This window comes from Loxodonta africana, chromosome 9 (genome assembly GCF_030014295.1).
Source record: "Loxodonta africana isolate mLoxAfr1 chromosome 9, mLoxAfr1.hap2, whole genome shotgun sequence".
Classification (NCBI taxonomy): Eukaryota; Metazoa; Chordata; class Mammalia; order Proboscidea; family Elephantidae; genus Loxodonta; species Loxodonta africana.
Genome location: NC_087350.1, coordinates 2026031 through 2047281, shown reverse-complemented (window position 1 = coordinate 2047281; position 21251 = coordinate 2026031).

Genomic DNA, 21251 nt, shown 5'->3' with positions numbered 1-21251 from the left:
GTATTCTACCTGGCGAGGTCCACGAGTATAGCCATCATTTATTTTGTTGAAAAAAGGTATTCGCATTGAAGAAATCATTGGTCTTGCAAAGTCTATCATTTGACCTCCAACATCGTTTCTATCACCAAGGCCATATTTTCCAGCTACTGATCTTTCTTCTTTGTTTCCAACTTTTGCATTCCAATCACCAGTAATTATCAGTGCATACTGATGCATGTTTGATCAATTTCAGACTGCAGAAGTTGGTAAAAATCTTCAATTTCTTCATCTTTGGCCTTAGTGGTTGGTGTGTAAATTTGAATAATATTCATATTAACTGGTCTTCCTTGTAGGCATATGGATATTATCCTATCATTGACAGCATTGTACTTCAGGATAGATCTTGAAATGTTCTTTTTGATGAAAAAAAAAAAAATTCCTCTTCAAGTTGTCATTCCTGGCATAGCAGACCTTATGATTTTCCCGTTCAAAATGGGCAATACCAGTCCATTTCATCATTTCAAGGCCAAGGATATTGATGTTTCTGTGTTCCATTTCATTTTTGACTATTTCCAATTTTCCTAGGTTCATACTTCGGACATTCCACGTTCTGATTATTAATGAACATTTGCAGTTGTTTCTTCTCATTTTGAGTTGTGCCGTATCAGCAAACGAAGGTCCTGAAAGCATGATTCCATCCACATCATTAAGGTCTACTCTACTTCACAGCAGCAGCTTGTTTTAGTCATCTAGTGCTGCTCTTCCCCAGTTGTCTTTTGAGTGCCTTCCAACCCGAGGGGCTCATCTTCCAGCATTATATCAGACAATGTTCTGCTTCTATTCATAAGGTTTTCAGTGGCTAAGTCTTGTCAGAAGTGGGCTGCCAGGTCCTTCTTCCTAAGGTAGGGCCTAGGACAACCATTTTAAGTATACTCTCACCCTCATTCCTCTTTAGATTTCCTGTTGCAACACGGAGGTAGTAGAGTACGCATAGTGGTGAAGGGCTTGGGCTCTGCCCTTACTCAATCTGTAATCCTGAGCAGGGTATTGTACATCTTCACCCTCGAGTATCTCACCAAATATGAGAGCAATTATAATTAATTCAGAAGACTGCTGTGATGGTTATTTGTCATCTTGGGTAGGCTATGATTCTCTGTGGTTTGACAGACGTTGGACTGATTTCTCTTCCATAATATAGTATAATGCAGTTGCCTCCACGATGAAATGTGATATAATGTATTCACCCCATGATGAAATCTGATATGATGTAATCATCTCCAAGATGAAATCTGTTATAAGCAGTCAATCAGTTGAAAGGCAAGTTTCCTTGGCAGTGGTGGCCTGCCTCCCATATATAAATAGAGGTTCCAGCAAGGCTCACTCTCAATCTGGATCCTACATCCCACTTGCCATCATCTGACCTCCAGCTCTTGGGACATGAGCCAGCTACCTGCCACTTGACCTGCAGACTTTGGGATTCGCCACCTCTAGCAGCCCCCATGAACAAGCAGCCTGCCCTCTAACCTGCTGATTTGGGTTCGTCAGCCCCTACAGCCACAGGAGTTAGAAGAAGCCTCCAGCCTGACCCACTGATTTAGGACTTGGCAGCCCCACAACTGCATGAGCCATTTCCTTGAGTTAAATCTCTGTGTGTGTATGTGTGCATATATATATATATATATACATATATATATATACATATATATATATACATATATATATATACAAATATACATATATATATATATCTCACCAGCTTTGCTCCTCTAGAGGACCGAGCCTAACACAACAGCTAAGATGACATGAGCTAACGTATGAAGTGCTCAGCAGAGTGCCTGACACATGTTGAGCCTCATTAAAAGATGTCCATTATTGTCACTGTTATGAAGGAAAGGCAACACAGTGCAAGAAAAGTACTCACAAAAGCCAATAGGTCCTACCTACAGTATGTGTGAGTAGAATTTGGCCATGAAGTCCAAGGTTATGGGCTTTTGTGAATGGAAGGCAGAGAGATTAATCTTGTGGGAAGCTTTGTCTTTTCACAGCAGACCCTACATCTCTCTCAACCCCACACTGCCCCTTGGTAATCATGGGTGAACCAGTATCAGATAGTTATCACATTCCACAGGATGGTTTTCTGTATACAAGTTGCTCACCTAGTGGCTAAATGACTGAAGGAATCTGCCTTCCATCCATTCCCAAGAATAATGGAAGTCTGCCAAATCCTACTTTGAAGCAATTTTAGGGATTCCCTGATTCTTGAATGGCTCTGTATTCCCTGTTCTATTGTGGTCTCAAATCAGTTGGCCAGCATGATTTTCGAATGTTGAGACAGCACAGGGGTCTCTCAGCATGGGTTCCTTCACCTTTGCTTCTGGGCAGAACTCTTGCTTTCCACACTATGGCACTCTAGGCCTGTGTTCACCAAAGTGCAGCCCCCCACTCCCATCTCCAGAGGCATATGGGAAGCTGGTGAAAATGTTCATTCATTTTAGAATCTATATTTTAATGTACTCTGGCAGGTCATTCAGTCCACAATCAGAACGAGGACTCAAAAGTACTTCCTCTTCCTTTGCTGTCCCTCCCAGGAATGTGTCTTAGTATAGTTCTGAGGCTCTGCGACTGGTATCCGGGAAGAAAAACACTGGAAACCTACGAATAAACACTTGACATGGACAAATAGCAAGATAGATGTGATGATAGGTAAGGGAGGTGTATAGGGGTGGGGTCAAGATTACTTATAGAAAATTACAAACATGCATGGGGTTTTAGCCAACTCCTGCGATGCCTGGCTGGACTGAAGCCCACCATGACCCTGGAGGAGGGACTGTGGTAGTCCCTGCAGGAATGATAGTCCAAAAGCAACTTTGACCAGATGATCTTCTACCAGATGGCAGGAAAGTGAGTTCATGGCATCCTGACCCTGTTGGGACTGAGTGATGAGGCATGAAGAGGGTTGGGTGAGAGTGGCTGCTGTCTGGCTGTGTTGGTATAAGCCAGAGGGGATGTTGTGAGGAGGAGGTGTGCACTTGGATAGGGCTCCTAGTTCCCTGATGATCCCTCTGCAACCTCAGACAATTTCTACCACAACATTCACTGCTTGGATTTTTCTGTTCTACATTCTTTAAGAAATTCACCACTTCTGCATTTTGGCTTTGTGGATGCCTCGATATTGAGGGTGTTAAAATGGGGTTGGGGATAAACAATAGGGCTCCCATGGAGATAAACTCCAAGCTGTTGGCACTCGCAGTAAGGGGATATGCTGTACCAGCTGGGTTCCTCCTTGCCTCAGTGTCCGTATAGCTGACAGGAAATTTGTGACCACTCCTCCTCATGACAACTGGCACAAAACTGTTCTAAAACCATCCAAGAATAGCCAAGCCTGAAAAGCTTTGCTCAGGGGAAGGAAGCATCTCAATCACCTGCGGGCGTGTCTCTGACCCTTATTGCCTTTCCTCCCTTGGTTTTAAAAAAAATCATCAGAGGAATCTGAAACATTCCTGAGATGTTACATTCTACCTTCCTCTCAGCATCTCTTGGACTCAATTATCTCCCTGGTTTATAGCTCAAGGGCTCAAAGCCGAAGACTAGGACCAGGGATCTAGGAACTGGTCCTTGGTGTTATCTGCAATCAACTTCATCCCATCTCCCCGGCTCAGTCTGTCAGCTCTACTGTATGTGTTTTCAGGCTGAGGCAGGAGAGACCTGGAATAGGGTGTCCATGAGTGGGGTCCTGCTGTGTGTCACGTAGATTTGATTGAAATCAAAGAAGCCAATGTCAGTGTTGTGGTGTGCCATCAGGCTCTAATGGTATGGAAAGGAAGTGAGCACTGTGGCTTTGCCAGGAGGAGCTTCTAAGAAGGCATGGCTCATTTCTTTTACAACCTACCTAAGTTATGATAACTTTTGCTGCACTGAAGGGATGATGTGGTGAACATGTAAGGGACCCCCAAACCTTGTTTGTGCCACAGAGAGCAACTCCCTCCTAGAAAATGGACTTATTCAGGACCTTGGCAGCTCACTGAAGGCACATCTTTCTCTACTTTCCCACAATCTACTGCAGCCTGGTGCTGGAACTCCTGATGTTCCCTGCCTTCTTCTCAGCATGGCCTGTGCCTCTCACCCTTGTTAGGTTCATGGAGTCTGAGGCAGAGGAAAAGCTGCAGATTCAGAAGTTGCAGCAGAGGAATGAGTCTGCATGCCTGCCTCCTCTAGCCCTGGACAAGTTTGATCCTCACAGACCTTCATCCACTGTGGTTAGCCAGTGCACAGGTATGGCTATTCAAGTTCAACAGGAGCTGAGGGCCAGGGGTCAAAGAAGGTATGTAGAGACTGGCTATGTTTAGAGATGGCCATTGTCTTTACAAGTTATACTTTCTGTTCAAGAGGTGCCAGCGGCTATTTCTATCAGCAAAGCCTGCCAGAAGCCTAGGGTTTCAGCTACACTTCATTACACACTAGGTAGTGAGCTCATCAAGTTTCATAACTACTGTCTCACACAGATTATCAATAGTGGAATCCAATATCTAATCAGCCTAAAACACGGGTCTCAGAGGACTTCTTGGAAGAGCAATAGCTCCAAGTTTCCTCACAGGATAACTCTTTTGGACCTTCTACCTCTTATATCTTCTCCTCCCACAGTTTTTGTGGCTTCAGGTGTGCCTGCCCCACCAGGAACCATTTCAGTGTCTCCAAAATTCTTCCCTTACAACTTGTGATTGGGTGGTGTCTTAGTTATCTCCGTAAATCCACTGCCATTGAGTCGATTCCGACTTATCGCGACCCAATAGGACAGAGTAGAACTGCCTCACAGAGTTTCAAGGAGTACCTGGTAGATTCGAACTGCTGACCTTTTGTTTAGCAGCTATAGCACTTAACCACTACACCAACAGGATTTCCCTTAGTTATCTAGTGTTGGTATAACAGAAGTACCACAAGTGGTATAATAGAAGAACCACAAGTTAACAAACAGAAATTTATTCTCTCACAGTCTAGGACCCAAGAAGTCTGAATTTGGGGTACCAGCTCCCAGGGAAGACTTTTTCTCTCTGCTGATTCTGGGGGAAGGTCCTTGTCATCAATTCTCCCCTGGTCTAGGAGTTTCTCAGCACAAGGACCCCAGGTCCAAGGGACACACTGAGCTCCGGGAGCTTTTTTCTTGGTAGCATGAAGTTCCACTCCTCCCTGCTGGCTTTTCTCTTTTATATCTCAAAAGAGACTGACTCAAGATACAACCTGATCCTGTAGATTGAGTCCTCCCTCATTAAAATAACTGCCTCTAATTCTGCCTCATTAACATCATAGAGGTTAGGATTTACAACACAGGATAATCACATCAGATCACAAAATGGTGAACAACCACACAATACTGGGAATCATGGCCTAGCCAAGTTGATACACATTTTGGGTGGGGACATAAGTCAATTCGTAACAGGTGGGAAGAGACGGAATTTGCTGCAACACTTACCTCCTCCTTTCCGACCCCTCCTACAGTGTTCGTTCTAACAAAGGGAGGTCCCAAGGACCAGCCCCCCAACCAGCATCAACACAGACCGCAGCACCCTTGGGAGCCCATGTGACCCAATGAGATCCCTCCCAAAGTCGTGAAAGAGTATGTTGAAATCATGGAAGGTCTGCTTGGACCTGCCCATTCAGCCACTGTGGAGCCAGATGGAAAACATGAAGAAGAAAATGAGCAACAGCAGGAAGAGACTGGGATATACCCAGACCTGGGACTCCTGAGCTACACTGACAAGCTGTGTTACAGGAAGCATTTATTACCAAGGTGGGCTGGAGTGGAGGTTTGGTGTCTGCAGGTTCCATAGTTTTGTCATTCCAGCAAACGAATAGCTGGCATTTGGCCCCAGGATATTGTAATTAGCCTCGATTCCTTACAACCTGATCAATGTGTGTGTGTGTCTGCGTATGTGCAGGTTGGGGTGTGATGTTTTAATACAACACTGGATGCAAACTCTAGAGGTGGATTATAGATCTTCTAGATCCTCCAAATCACTGATTACTCCTTGTAAAGTATGTTCACACACCACCTCCTTCCGTTATCAGATGGAAGCAATTATTCACCCTCAATTCCTGAAATGTTACTATTGCCAGAGTCACAGGTGGATCCCTAGCCCTTAACTTAGGGGCTGAAGCAAGAGGAAGGACTCACTCCTGCTCAGGTAAACCAGAGGAAGAAGGGAGAATCATAATATGAAACCCACAGGATTTCATCTAACCCTACAGTGCCTTGGCTGCCATGGCTTCTGGGCAAGGACAGCTCCTAGTGTGGGAGCAGGTGCAGAACAAGGAAGTAGGATACAGTGGAGAGGCAGAGAGGAGGTATCATAAGGAATCAAAGACTGGGAATACTGCACAAGAGAATGGGCACGTAGAGCCACAGTACTGGTTATTGAACCAGAGTCATGTGACTGACTTCCCTTTTTCCTTCCAATACCATGGTCTCCACCACCTGCTCAGCCACATGTTCTCACAACCTGTACAGAGCAATTAACTGTCCATTTTCCTTCCTTGCAGCTGTTAGAGAAGCAACTGATGGAGTTGAAAGGGGAGGAGGGTGTGGAGGCAGCCCCAGCTTATGGTGTTCCCCCCATGGATTCACTTTTTTTTCCAGAGCCTGAGGCCAGTGAAGATGCAGGGAGCACAGGTAACCACAGCCTCCACCTGGGAATCAGCGAGGAATCGGCACAAAAAAGTTGAGTGCAGATGACCTACCAAAAGATAGCAGAGGAGATGGTAACCTGTCTAAGTCAAAAGAACTTGCTCTCTTTACATGGAGTCAAAAGTCACAGAAACTTAAGTCTGAACATTCGACCTCTTTTCACCAGAGTGGTAGTCGCTCTTCACCTAGATTGGGGGCCAGAGAAGCCTTAATGTTCATAGAAACCTCTTCTATTAGTGAGATGCCTAGGAAGGGTCCAGTGAAGAGGAGGAGGAAGAGGAGGAACTCCCCAGCCTTGCCTTCCTTTTGGCATCTCAACAAAGCCTACTGCCCTGGGGACTTTCTAAGCGTCCTCTGCCTGCCTCTGGTATTCTACACCATGGAGTTCAGGGCTCCTGGAGAGCATCTCAGTGCCTATGTCCTGAGACAGTGAGTCAGCCATCCTGGACACGGCCAAGTCTAAGATCCCAGCTCAGGTTAGAGCCCCATCACTTGCTGCCAAGAGGCCCTCCTCAGGGGCTGACCTTGGAGTCTCTGGGAGGCAACCCTCCCCTGTGGGTGAGGTCAATGCCTCTAAAAAGAGTGACCCTTCCACACATCGGAAAAGGAAAAAGCATCATCTTAGCCAGTGGCAATCTCTCCTCTTCCATGTGTCAGACCCTCAAATTGGGAACCCCAAAATAGATGTTGATTTTCAGCTCCCCCACTCTCAGGCTAATGCTCCTCCCCTATCCCAATGGTGTTTCTGGGCTGTTGTACAGATACAGTGAGGGCAGAGAGGGAGGCCAAGGACTGGGCAGAGTGCACATGTACTTCCATGGTTGGAAATGAAGAACAGTAGCTTTACCTTACAGAAGAGTCCTCTGTAAAATGGGATTAAAGATAGTTATGTTGGAAAAAACTCTCATTGCTTCTGTCTTCTGGTTCTCCTCTGCTGCTGGATGGATTGTGGTGCTGTGAGAAGGAAAAGATACAGGTGTCCCCCATTTTCTAGATCCACATGTGACTGACCTAGTTCTTTCCTCCAACTTTAAGTGATGTTCTCAGAATGCTTCTGGGGACAGTCTGGCTTTGGCCTCTCACACACACAAAAAAAATCCCCAGTGATCATTTTCATCATCCATTTTTCACAAGCCCAGGCTTGGTTTGGGGAGTTTTCTGTGGGTATCCTATCATCATCTCTCTCTCTCTTTTTTTTTTCATTAGCACTGGAAATATATATAACTAGAAATCATGTTGTAGAAGTTTTAATGATATGAGGAAATGTTTACAGTATATTTCAAAAAACTATGGGGTTAACCTGTGCTTGTCAACCTTTACTATGCTGGGGGATCTTGTTAAAATGCAGATTTTGATTCTGTAAATGTGAAGTGGGGTCTAACTTGAGGTTCTACATGTCTTCTTTTTTTTTAATTTCTCATGCAAAAATTTATACACATATTGTTTTGTGACATTAGCTGCAATCCCCACAATATGACAGCACACTTCCCCTTTCCACCACAGGTTCTCTGTGTCCATTCAACCAGTTCCTGTCCCTTCCTGCCTTCTCATTCTGCCTCCGGGCAGAAGCCACCCATTTGGTTTCATGTATGTGACTGAACTAAGAAGCACATTCCTCACGTGTTATTTTTTGTTTTATAGTCCTGTCCAATCTTTGTCTGAAGAGTGGGCTTTGTAGTTCTTCTTGTCTCAGGCTGGTGGAGTCTGGTTCATGTGGTCCTTTTGTCTCTTGGGCTAATATTTTCCTATGTCTTTGGTTTTATTCATTCTCCTTCATTTCAAGTGGGTTGGAACCAACTGATGCATGCTAGATGGCCACTTGCGAGCTTTTAAGACCCCAGATGTTACTCTAAAGAACAGTTTTCTTAATAAACTTTGTTATGCCAATTGATCTAGATGTCCCCTGGAACTATGGTCCCCAGGCCCCAGCCCCAGCCCCTGCTACTCTTTCCTTCAAAATGTTTCAATGTGTCCAGGAAACTCCTTAGCTTTTGCCTTGCTCCAGTTGTGCTGACTTTCCCAGTATTGTGTGTTGTCCTTCCCTTCACCGAATTTGATCCTTGTCTAGTACCTAGTTAGTGAAATTCCCTCCTTCTCCCTCCCCACCCTCATAACTATCAAAAAACGCTTTTTTTTCCTGTGTATAAACTTTTTCTTGAGTTCTTATAATAATGGTCTCATCTAATATTTGTCCTTTTGTGACTGACTAGTTTTACTCAGCACAATGCCCTCCAGACGTGACCATGTTGTGAGGTGTTTCGAGAATTCATCATTGTTCTTTACTGTGGCCTAGTATTCCATTGTGTGTTATGTACCATAATTTTTTTGTCCATTTGTCTGCTGATGGGTACTAGGTTGTTTCCATCTTTTTTGCTATTGTGAATAATGCTGCAGTGAACACGTGTGTGCATGTGTCTATTCGTGTGATGGCTCTTCTCTAGGATTCCTAGGAATGGAATTGCTGGATTGTCAGGTATTTCTAATCCTAGCTTTTTAAGGAAGCACCAAATCGTTTTTCAAAGTGTTTGTACCATTTTACATTCCCAACAGCATTGTGTAAGTTTTCCAATCTCTCCACAACCTCTCCAATATTCATTATTTTGTATTTTTGGGATTAGCGCCATCCCTGTTAGGGTGAGATGGTATTTCATTGTAGTTTTGATTTGCATTTCATTCATGGCTAATGATCGTGTGCATTTCCTCATGTGTCTGTTTGCTGCCTGAATGTCTTCTTTGGTGAAGTGTCTATTCATATCCTTTGCCCATTTTTTAAATGGATTGTTTGTTTTTTTGTTGTTGAGGTGTTGTAGTGTCTTACAGATTTTAAAGATTAGACCATTATCGGATATGTCATAGCCAAAATTTTTTTTCCCAGTCTGTAGGTTCTCTTTTTACTGTTTTGGTGAAGTCCTTAGATGAACATAAGTGTTTGTTTTTTGGAGTTCCCAGTTATTTAGTTTCTGTTCTGATATTTGTGCATCATTTGTTATGCTTCGTATACTATTTATGCCATGTATTAGGGCTCCTAGCATTATCCCTATTTTTTTTTTGCAATCTTTATCATTTTAGATTTTATATTTAGGTCTTTGATCCATTTTGACTTAGCTTTTGTGTATGGTGTTAGGTATGAGTCCTGTCTCATTTTTTTTTGCACATGGATCTCTAGTTATGCCAGCACCGTTTGTTAAAGAAACTATCTTTCCTCCACTAAACACACTTTGGGCCTTTGTCAAATATCAACTGCTCACAGGTGGATGGATTGACATCTGGGTTCTCAATTCTGTTCCATCGGTCTATGAATCTGTTGTTGTACCAGTACCAGGCTGTTTGACTACCATGGTGGTATAATAGTTTCTAAAATCTGCTTAACTCCTCAAATCCAGGTGTCTGTGGCCTGACCTCTCCATCCCATTCCTCTCAGTAGTTCTGATTCCCAACTTGGAAACTCCCTGGAACTCATCAATGCTCCCTGACAGCCCAATGCTTTCTTCTCCACATTCTAAGTTCTGATTTTATCCCAAGTGCCTGTCAGTTTTCAGCAATGTAGTGTCCCAGAAGGTTCCTGGCCAACACCATGCAGGCACCTCATAGAGTGTCCTCCTTAGCATAACCCCCAATCCGGGTGTATCCCTCGTGTTTAGGGGAGTGTACATATCAAACATCAAAGACAATGTGGTGAGTGAAGGACAGAGTCCTGGCTCCTCTATTCACTGGTGTTTAACTTTAGGGAAGTCCCACAACTCCTCCATATTTCAAGGTCTTCATTGGGGAAATAGCCATAACACTGTCCACCTCTCAGGGTGTTTGGCATATTAAATGAGTCATGCTTGAAAGGAATTTGCTCCAGCTCCTACCATGCACTGGGCCTTCAGTCAACGAAGGGAATAATCACATCTACAGTTTGGAAGTTCAGGTGTTACCTCTCATATCTTCATCACCTGCCTGTTATCTGCCATCGGCACCTGTGTTTGGTTGACCACTTCGAGAAATAGAAAGAACCTGGTGCTTTCCCATGTGAATAATCTGTGGAATCCTAAAATGTACCCATCAGCCTGTACAGTGGGATCTGACTGAAGGTCAATCTATTCACAAACATTCTTCCTCACAGGCATCTAGCAACCATATGTCTATGACACCAAAAGTGCTAAGTTGCTTTGGATTTGATGTGTTCTGTTGCAAATACGTGCTCTCCAAGGAGGAACTTCCTCTTGGTCGGTTTTCAGAGCTCTTTTCTGGGAAAGCAACAAGATTTGGATTTATGATTTGAAGAGTTGAGTGTTCCCCAAAGATGGCCGAAACAGAAGAAGTTTTTGTAGCTGGAGACTTCTTTTCCCTGAAATGATTTTGATAGGGGTTTGCAATCTCTGTCTTTCTCTCTAAAACACACACATAGGCATACACACATACTTCAGTGAATGCTCATGTTGTCTCCCCGAAGTTCATACTTAAATCCAAAGAGCTTTGTTCTCAGGGCTCAGTGGGCAATGGTTTACTGCCAAAAATCACCTCTTTGAAGAATTATTTTTATTTTTTTCTTTTTTGGCTTTCAATATCCTTTGCCTTGCCATCTCTGACAGCAGTTGACATAGCAACAAACCAGAGGAGAATCCTACTCAGTGAGCTGTAAATTTACTTGCAGAGGATTTGTGTACGTCACAGGAAAGGAGAAGCGTAGGGCCAATGTAGGGAAAAAAAAATGTTTCAAAATTTCTCTGGTGCCAACATACCTCAGACATAGAACAATTAATTATGCAACAACATTTAATATATGAAATATAAAGTGTTCAAAGCACCAAAAGAAAATATATGAAAATTGACAGTGTAATGCATGAAATCTCATTACTCCAGAAATCACGGAATTTCAGATACTTAATCTGTGCTCTATGCTGTTCCAGGTGGTTTACCTCCCCTAGTAACTCACATAATCTTCCTGCTCACCTGGTGAGGAAGTGTTGATGTTACATTGACATTAGGAAAACAAGAAGATGGCACCAAAAGTCCTCACTGGGAGTGTTAAATATGGGATATGATAGTTGACTACTTTATAATCCTAGTGAGCACAAAATAAAAGGGAATGGGCTGAACTAATGTTTGAGAGGAGGTCTTTAAATCATGTGTACGTGAGATATGACATTAGGTGGGAAGGATATGAAATCTCTTTGCCATGTTTCTGGGCAGGAAAGAGGCTTGTCCAACTGGATTGATGAGGTCTACCCTGCTGTTGCCAAGGGGACTATCTCAGGAGCCTTAGGGGTCTTCCAAGGAGCATCAAACAAGCACTATCCTCTTTCCTTCCCAACCGATGACTGAAATTCTTGGATTTCACAATTGTAGATTTAGGTTTCTATTTACATGGAAAATAGTTTCTCATAAAGATAATACCACCTTAGACAGTAACAAAGCTCAAGAGGTACAAAGATGGATTGAGATGTATGCCAGGCTTGGGGGCTGTTCAGAGGGTCTTTCCCCTGGCCATCAGTAGACCTCTGCTGTCTCTTGTTCACAAATTGTGTTGACGCCATATTATGTGGGCACTAGGAAAAGAGAAGTGGTCATTTTTCTGTGAGTCAATGGGGCTTGGTTCTAAAGTGGGTCACAGTTGGTGGCAATGAGTAACCAGGCCTTCAGGATGGCCCATCGGGACATATCGTGGACCCTAGGCTGATGGTCCAGTTCCTTTTCTGTGGTTGGTGTGGCCTTGCATCAACTTTCTCTGAATTCTTCTTCACCTCTTAACACTCCTTCATCACTTGCAGAAAGCCTTCCCTTCCACACACCTGAAAGTGAGTGTTGTCCTCAGAAGGTGCAAGTGAACAGTGTGCTGGGAGGAAGAAAGGAAAGTGGCCTTAGAAAAGTTAGATATAGGGTCAGCCAGAGCCGAGTTTTAATCTCAGCTCCGTCACTTGCTGGCTGTAGGACCTACGTTGTCTGAGCCTCAGCTTTCTTATCGGTAAAATATGCATAATCACATTTCATTTGGATAGCTCTTGCAAGAGGAGAGATAGTGTATGGAATATGGCCTAAATGAATACAGCCTAAATGAAGGTTTATGCTATTTCTACTAAATGAAGGTTTATGCTATTTCTTCTGTGAGAGTGTTCAACAGGGGAAGGCTGGAGCGGTCTGGTTGAGGTTCTGTAAGGATGTGGCACTAGGCTCAGGCCTGGATGAGTAGAGAGTCAAGAAGTACCTGGGGTTATTTATTTCTGTTCCTGAGACTGCCTGGCTTCATTTTCTCTTTCCCTTGTCACAGCCCCCTCACCATGCACTGCCTGTCACTGTTTAGTGTTCTTAACCCCTGGAGACTGGGCTTTTCTAAAGGCAGGATGAGTGTCCTTGTCTTCACTTGGAATAGGACATTAACATAAAATAATAGTAATATTCATATCCACTGTCATTTGCTGAATATGTTTCATGTGAGATTTTGCTCAGTGCTTGTCACAGATATAGTTCAAAGTCAAACTTATCTAATGATTTAGAAGTCATTCCCATTTTACACATGGGCACAATTATTCCGAGGTCACACAGTCACTAAGAGGAAGCCAGGATGGTTCCAAAATGAAAATGAGATCAGTTGCCGGTGTCAATTCCAACTCATGGTGATACTGTTTCACAGTAGAGCTGTGTTGCATAGGGTATTCAGTGAATTTCCAAAGGAGATCACCAGGTGTTTGTTCTCAGGAGCCACTAGGTGGACAGTTAGCAGTTAGCAGCCAGCTCATTAAAGCTTTGTGCAACCCAGGGACTCCACATGGCTTTAAATCCTACAGTCTTGCACTGTTACAAATCAGGCAAAGATACGGTTAACAGAAAAAAGAACTATTTCCTCTACAAATTAGTTTCCCTAAAGTATAATTTCCATGCAATGTAACTCACCCACTTCAATTTATACTTTAGTGACTTTAGTGAGCTTCAGCAATTTTAAATACTGTGGTGTAACCACCATCTCAATCAACACCTAGACCATAGATTCAGATTCTCCATCACCCCATGGTTGTCTTTCAGGTACTTAGTCAGGAACAGCTTCAGACTCTGCTGATTTTTGCAGTCACCGTTCAGAGGCCACAGGGTAGAGCTGGTGAGAAGCCCCTGAGGACTTCTTTTATTTGTGAACAAGAAGGGGATCGGCATCTTCCTCTGGGGTGAGACCTCTTTACCCACGATCTCATTAAATGTGTGTGTGTGGAGTTCTTATTATAAAAAGAAATCTACATACTATCGATGAGCACTGTGATGCTGGGAAAAGTGGCTTCATCCAAAGAACACACCTGCCTTGCCTGGCTCCCAAAACTGTGATGCTCTGGACTCTGCTTCCTTGACTTTCCTTGTGCCCTTAATGGCAGCCAGGGCACAACCAAGTCTGCTTCACTTTTCTTCATCACAAGGGGACTTGATTCCTCAGGATAAATTATCTCTCCACCCCATGACATACACCTGAAAAAAAAATGGCACTAGATCTCCCAGCTCTGTTCATCATCAGCCCTTCTAGCAATTTCCTTCATGCAGTCTTGATGTGGGATTTTCATTCCTGGGTCAAGGCGCTGAGACTCTCCTATTCCTCTCTCCTAAATCTCAGGATCCATGTCTTACCACTTACAAATTAAATAAAGCAGACAAAATCAAACACACAAGAAAATAGCCCACGTATGTATAATTTATATATTACAATCACAAAGGGCTCTGAATATACAAAACAATCTTGGAAAAGAAGAACAAACTATGTGACTCACACTTCAGGATTTAAAATAACACTACAAACATACAGTAAACAAAACAGTCTGGTACTAGCATAAGGACAGACATAGATACAAAGGTATAGAATTGAGGATCCAGAAATAAATTCATACATCTTTGTCCAATTTGTTTCAACAATGATGCCAAATCCATTCAACACAGGAAAGAATGAAAAAAAATAGTCTCTTCAAAAAGTGATGCTGGTTTGACAAAGTCCAACACCCATTTATGATAAAAACTCTCACCAAAATAGGAATTGAAGGAAAATTCCTCAGCATAATAAAGGGCATCTATGCAAAGCCAACGGCCAACATCACTCTAAATGGAGAGAGCCTGAATGCACTTCCCTTGAGAACGGGAACCAGACGAGGATGCCCTTTATCACCGCTCTTATTCAACATTGTGCTAGAAGTCCTAGCCAGAGCAATTAGGCTAGACAAAGAAATAAAGGGCATCCGGATTGGCAAGGAGGAAGTCAAATTATCTCTATTTGGAGATGACATGATCTGATACACAGAAAACCCTAAGGAATCCTCCAGAAAACTACTGAAACTAATAGAAGAGTTCGGCAGAGTCTCAGGTTATAAGATAAACATACAAAAATCGCTTGGATTCCTCTACATCAACAAAAAGAACATCGAAGAGGAAATAATCAAATCAATACCATTCACAGTAGCCACCAAGAAGATAAAATACTTAGGAATTAATCTTACCAAGGATGTAAAAGACCTATACAAAGAAAACTACAAAGCTCTACTACAAGAAATTAAAAAGGACATACTTAAGTGGAAAAACATACCCTGCTCATGGATAGGAAGACTTAACATAGTAAAAATGTCTATTCTACCAAAAGCCATCTATACATATAATGTACTTCCGATCCAAATTCCAATGTCATTTTTTAATGTGCTAGAGAAACAAATCACCAACTTCATATGGAAGGGAAAGAAGCATCGGATAAGCAAAGTGTTACTGAAAAAGAAGAAGAAAATGGGAGGCCTCACTCTACCTGATTTCAGAACCTATTATATAGCCACAGTAGTCAAAACAGCCTGGTACTGGTACAACAACAGACACAGACCAGTGGAACAGAACTGAGAACCCAGATATAAATCCATCCACAGACGAGCAGCTGATATTTGACAAAGGCCTAGTGTCAGTTAATTGGGGAAAAGATAGTCTTTTTAACAAATGGTGCTGGCATAACTGGATATCCACTTGCAAAAAAATGAAACAGGACCCATACCTCACACCATGCACAAAAACTAACTGCAAGTGGATCAAAGACCTAAATATAAAGACTAAAACGATAAAGATCATGGAAGAAAAAATAGGGACAACCTTAGGAGCCCTAATACAAGGCATAAACAGAATACAAAACATTACCAAAAATGACGAAGAGAAACCAGATAACTGGGAGCTCCTAAAAATCAAACACCTATGCTCATCTAAAGACTTCACCAAAAGAGTAAAAAGACCACCTACAGACTGGGAAAGAATTTTCAGCTATGACATCTCGGACCAGCGCCTGATCTCTAAAATCTGTATAATTCTGTCAAAACTCAACCACAAAAAGACAAACAACCCAATCAAGAAGTGGGCAAAGGATATGAACACACACTTCACTAAAGAAGATTTTCAGGCAGCTAACAGATACATGAGAAAATGCTCTTGATCATTAGCCATTAGAGAAATGCAAATTAAAACTACGATGAGATTCCATCTCACTCCAACAAGGCTGGCATTAATCCAAAAAACACAAAATAGTAAATGTTGGAGAGGCTGTGGAGAGATTGCAACTCTCATACACTGCTGGTGGGAATGTAAAATGGTACAACCACTTTGGAAACCTATCTGGTGTTATCTTAAACAGTTAGAAATAGAACTACCATACAACCCAGAAATCCCACTCCTCGGAATATACCCTAGAGAAATAAGAGCCTTCACACAAACAGATATATGCACACCCATGTTTATTGCAGCTCTGTTTACAATAGCAAAAAGCTGGAAGCAACCAACGTGTCCATCAATGGATGAATGGGTAAATAAATTGTGGTATAGTCACACAATGGAATACTACGCATCGATAAAGAACAGTGACGAATCTGTGAAACATTTCATAACATGGAGGAACCTGGAAGGCATTATGCTGAGCAAAATTAGTCAGAGGCAAAAGGACAAATATTGCATAAGACCACTATTATAAGATCTTGAGAAATAGTATAAACTGAGAAGAACACATACTTTTGTGGTTACGAGGAGGGGAGGGAGGGAGGGTGGGAGAGGGTTTTTTACTGATTAATTAGTAGATAAGAACTGCTTTAGGTGAAGGGAAGGACAATACTCAATACATGGAAGGTCAGCTCAACTGAACTGGACCAAAAGCAAAGAAGTTTCCGGGATAAACTGAAGGCTTCAAAGGTCAGAGGAGCAAGGGCGGGGGTTTGGGGACCATGGTTTAAGGGGATTTCTAAGTCAATTGGCAAAATAATTCTATTATGAAAACATTCTGCATCCCACTTTGAAATGTGGCGTCTGGGGTCTTAAATGCTAACAAGCGGCCATCTAAGATGTATCAATTGGTCTCAACCCACCTGGAGCAAAGGAGAATGAAGAACACCAAGGTCACACAATAACTAAGAGCCCAAGAGACAGAAAGGGCCACATGAACCAGAGACCTACATCATCCTGAGACCAGAAGAACTAGTTGGTGCCCGGCCACAATCGATGACTGCCCTGACAGGGAGCACAACAGAGAACCCCTGAGGGAGCAGGAGATCAGTGGGATGCAGACCCCAAATTCTCATAAAAAGACCATACTTAATGGTGTGACTGAGACTAGAGGAATCCCGGTGGTCATGGTTGCCAAACCTTCTGTTGGCACAGGACAGGAACCATTCCCAAAGACAACTCATCAGACGTGAAAGGGACTGGACAGTGGGTAGGAGAGAGATGCTGATGAAGAGTGAGCTAATTATATCAGGTGGACACTTGCGACTGTGTTGGCATCTCCTGTCTGGAGGGGGGATGGGAGGATAGAGTGAGTTGGAAGCTGGCAAAATTGTCACGAAAGGAGAGACTGGAAGGGCTGACTCAGTAGGGGGTGAGCAAGTGGGAGTACGGAGTAAGGTGTATATAAACTTACATGTGACAGTCTGACTTGATTTGTAAACATTCACTTGAAGCTCAATAAAAGTTAATAAAAAAAAAAAAGTGATGCTGGGGCATCTGGATCTCCACATGAAAAAGCATGAAGGTGGACACATATTCCATACCATACACAAAAATTAAATGGATTGATGACCTAAACAGGGGAGCTAAAACCATAAAACCCTTAGAAGTAAACATTTATATTTCAGGATTTTCCCCCCACAACTTCATAGATATGACACAAGAAAAAAAAAAAAAGAAACAGATAAATTTTTCTTGGTGAAAATTTAAATCTTTTCTGCATCACTGAGCACTATCAAGAAAGTGAAGACATACTTGGAATCTCTACAGTGCTTAAGGGTTTCATATCCAGAAATACAAAGAGTGCCTAGAACTAAACATAAAAATACAAATGACCCAATTTAAAAAATAGACAAAAGACATAAATAGACATTATCCCAAAGAAAATATACAAATGGCCAGTAAGCAAGTGAAAAGACGCTCAATATCATCAGTCATTAGGGAAATGCAAATCAAAATCATGATGAGATATCACTCCCCACCACACTAATGGCTGCTACCAGAAGAAAAAAAAAAACAATAAAATAAAAGAAAACAAATAAGGACCTGGTGAGGATGTGGAGAAATTCAGAGCCTTATCCATTGGTGCTGGGAATATGAAATGCTACGGCCACTGTAGAAAGCAATTTGGTGGTTCCTCAAATAATTTAGCATAGAATTACCATATGACTGTAATTCCTCTCCTAGGCACAAACACTAAAGAATTGAAAGTAAGGAAACAGATAATTAGGCACTGACATTCACTGCAGCATTATTCACTGAATCAAAAAGGTGGAAACAATGCAAGTGTCCATCAAAAGATGAATGAAGAGCAGGGCCGAGATGACGGAGAAGTCAGATGCTTCCAGTGAACCCTCTTACAACAAAAACCCAAAAAACAAGTGAAACAATTACATTCATGACAAGCTAGAAGCCCTGAACACCAAAGGCAAAGTTAGAAAATGGACTGTCAGTGGGGAGGTAGAGACGGTTCAGGAGTGGAGAGGAGTTGCTGGACTTGACTCGCCGGGAACCCTCAGGCTGCAGCGGGCTGGTGGTAGTGTTCAGCTGTAGTCTTCTCAGGGAGAAACAGCCAGCCGTACAGCCTACTCACACCTTCAGAAACAGAGAATAACAGTGCTCTCGGCAAAAGCTAAGTACTTGCGTATATTTTACCGTGCCCCCAGTCCCCAAGCTGGCTTCAGTGGCTGTTGATTTCCCTGAGCCTGAGATAGGTTCTGCTGCATGCCCTGAGCCATTCTCCTGGCCTTGGAGAAGGAATAAATTCACAACTGGGGAAAAGACAATCTGCTAGGTCCACTAACCTAGGGAGCTCGGTACAGAAGTGGCTCCTGTCCAGGCATAAATGGTCCGTGGACTTTGAATACATTTTCCACCCTGCATGGACCCTCGTTGGCAGACCAGAACTGTTTCAGCTGTGCGGTGGAGAGGTGGGTTTTTGATGTTTGACACCCCTTTGCCTATTAAAAAGGGTCCTCACCCACATCAGGGGCCTAAGGACTGGTGACTCCAATCAAGTCACCCAGCCACCCACCACAGAGGTGCAAGGATAACTGGTACCTGTCAGTCCTTACAACCAAAAGCAGTGGGTGCCCAAGGTCCATTTGCAGAACCCACCCACCTCTGCACTCTAGGGAACAGGGACATACTTTCCTCACAGACACTCAGGAGATGGTTGTCAGCCCCCTGCCTTGTTCAGAGCAGGACCCCCTGCTGCAACCAGACAATGGTACCTACACCAATCACCCCTGCCCTCTAAGACTGTAGGACAGAGCCTGTACCACACACATGATGGCCAACTATCTGGACACCTGAGCCGAATCCATACAAGAAAAGTGAATGGACTCCTAGGCCCATACACCTGATAACACCTCTAGCAATCTGGTGACAGGACGTTAGCACTTCAAAGGTGAAAATATTCAAGATAGCTCACTCAAGCAACCTACTTGGACATATCAAAACAAAACAAAGCAAGAAGCTAGGATATACTAAGCAAACATAAATGAAACAAATATAATAACTTATAGGTCACTCGGAGACAACAGTCAGTATCAAATCACATAAAGAAGCAGACCATGATTGCTTCAACAAGCTCTGAACAAAAAGAATCAAGAGATCTTCCTGCCTTTCTGGAATTACGGGATGCAGAATACAAAAGATTAATATACAGAAGTCTTCAAGACGTCAGGAACGAGATCCGGAAGGAGATCAGGAAATACGCAGAACAAGCCAAGGAACACACAGATAAAGCAGTTGAACAAATTAAAAAGGGTATTCAAGAACATAATGAAAAATTTAATAAGCTGCAAGAATGCGTAGAGAGACAACAATCAGAAATTCAGAAGATTAACAATAAAATTACAGAATTAGACAACTCAATAGAAAATCAGAGGACCAGAATTGAGCAAGTGGAAGGCAGAATTGGTGAGATTGAAGATAAAGCACTTGACACCAATATATTTGAAGAAAAATCAGATAAAAGAATTTAAAAAACAAAGAAACCCTAAGAATCATGTGGAACTCTATCAAGAGAAATAACGTGATTGGAGTACCAGAACAGGGAGGGATAACAGAAAATACAGAGAGAACTGTTGATGATTTGTTAGCAGAAAACTTCCCTGATATCGTGAAAGATGAGACGATATCTATCCAAGGTGCTTATTGAACTCCACATGAGGTAGATCTTAAAAGAAACTTACCAAGACATATTACAATCAAACTTGCCAAAACCAAAGATAAAGAGAGAATTTTAAGAGCAGCTAGGGATAAATGAAAAGTCACCTACAAAAGAGAGTCAATAAGAATAAGCTCGGATTACTCAGCAGAAACCATGCAGGCAAGAAGGCAGTGGGATGACTTGTATAAAGCACTGAGGGAAAAAGAAAACCGCCAGCCAAGAATCGTATATCCAACAGAACTGTCAAATATAAAGGCAAAATTAGGACATTTCCCAATAAAAGTTTAGGGAATTCATAAAAACCAAACCAAAACTACAAAAAATACTAAAGGGAGTTCTCTGGTTAGAAAATCAATAATATCAGATATCAACCCAAGACTAGAACACTGGGCAGAGAAATCAGATGTCAACCCAGATAGGGAAATAATAAAAATAAATCAAGATAAAAAAAAAAACCCTCAAAACAGGGAAACGCCGATGTCATAATGTAAAAGAAGACAACCATAAAACAATAAAGACAGGCTAAGAAATGTAGTCATAGATCTTTCATATGGAGAGGAAGACAAGTCAATATAAAAAAGTAAAAGTTAGGTTTAAACTTAGAAAAATGGGGGTAAATATTAAGGTAACCACAAAGGAGACTAACAATCCTACTTATCAAAATAAAATACGAGAAAAAAACAGAGACTCAGCAGAAACAAAATCAACTACAACGAATAAGAGGAAAGGACAATATATAAAGAAACTACTCAGCACAAAAAATTAAGTGGGAAAAAGAAACTGTCAATAACACACACAAAAAAGACATCAAAATCACAGCACTGGACTCACACCTATCCATAATTATGCTGAATGTAAATGGACTAAATGCACCAATAAAGAGACAGAGAGTGGCAGAATGGATGAAAAACACGATCTGTCTATATGCTGCCTAGGAGAGACACACCTTAG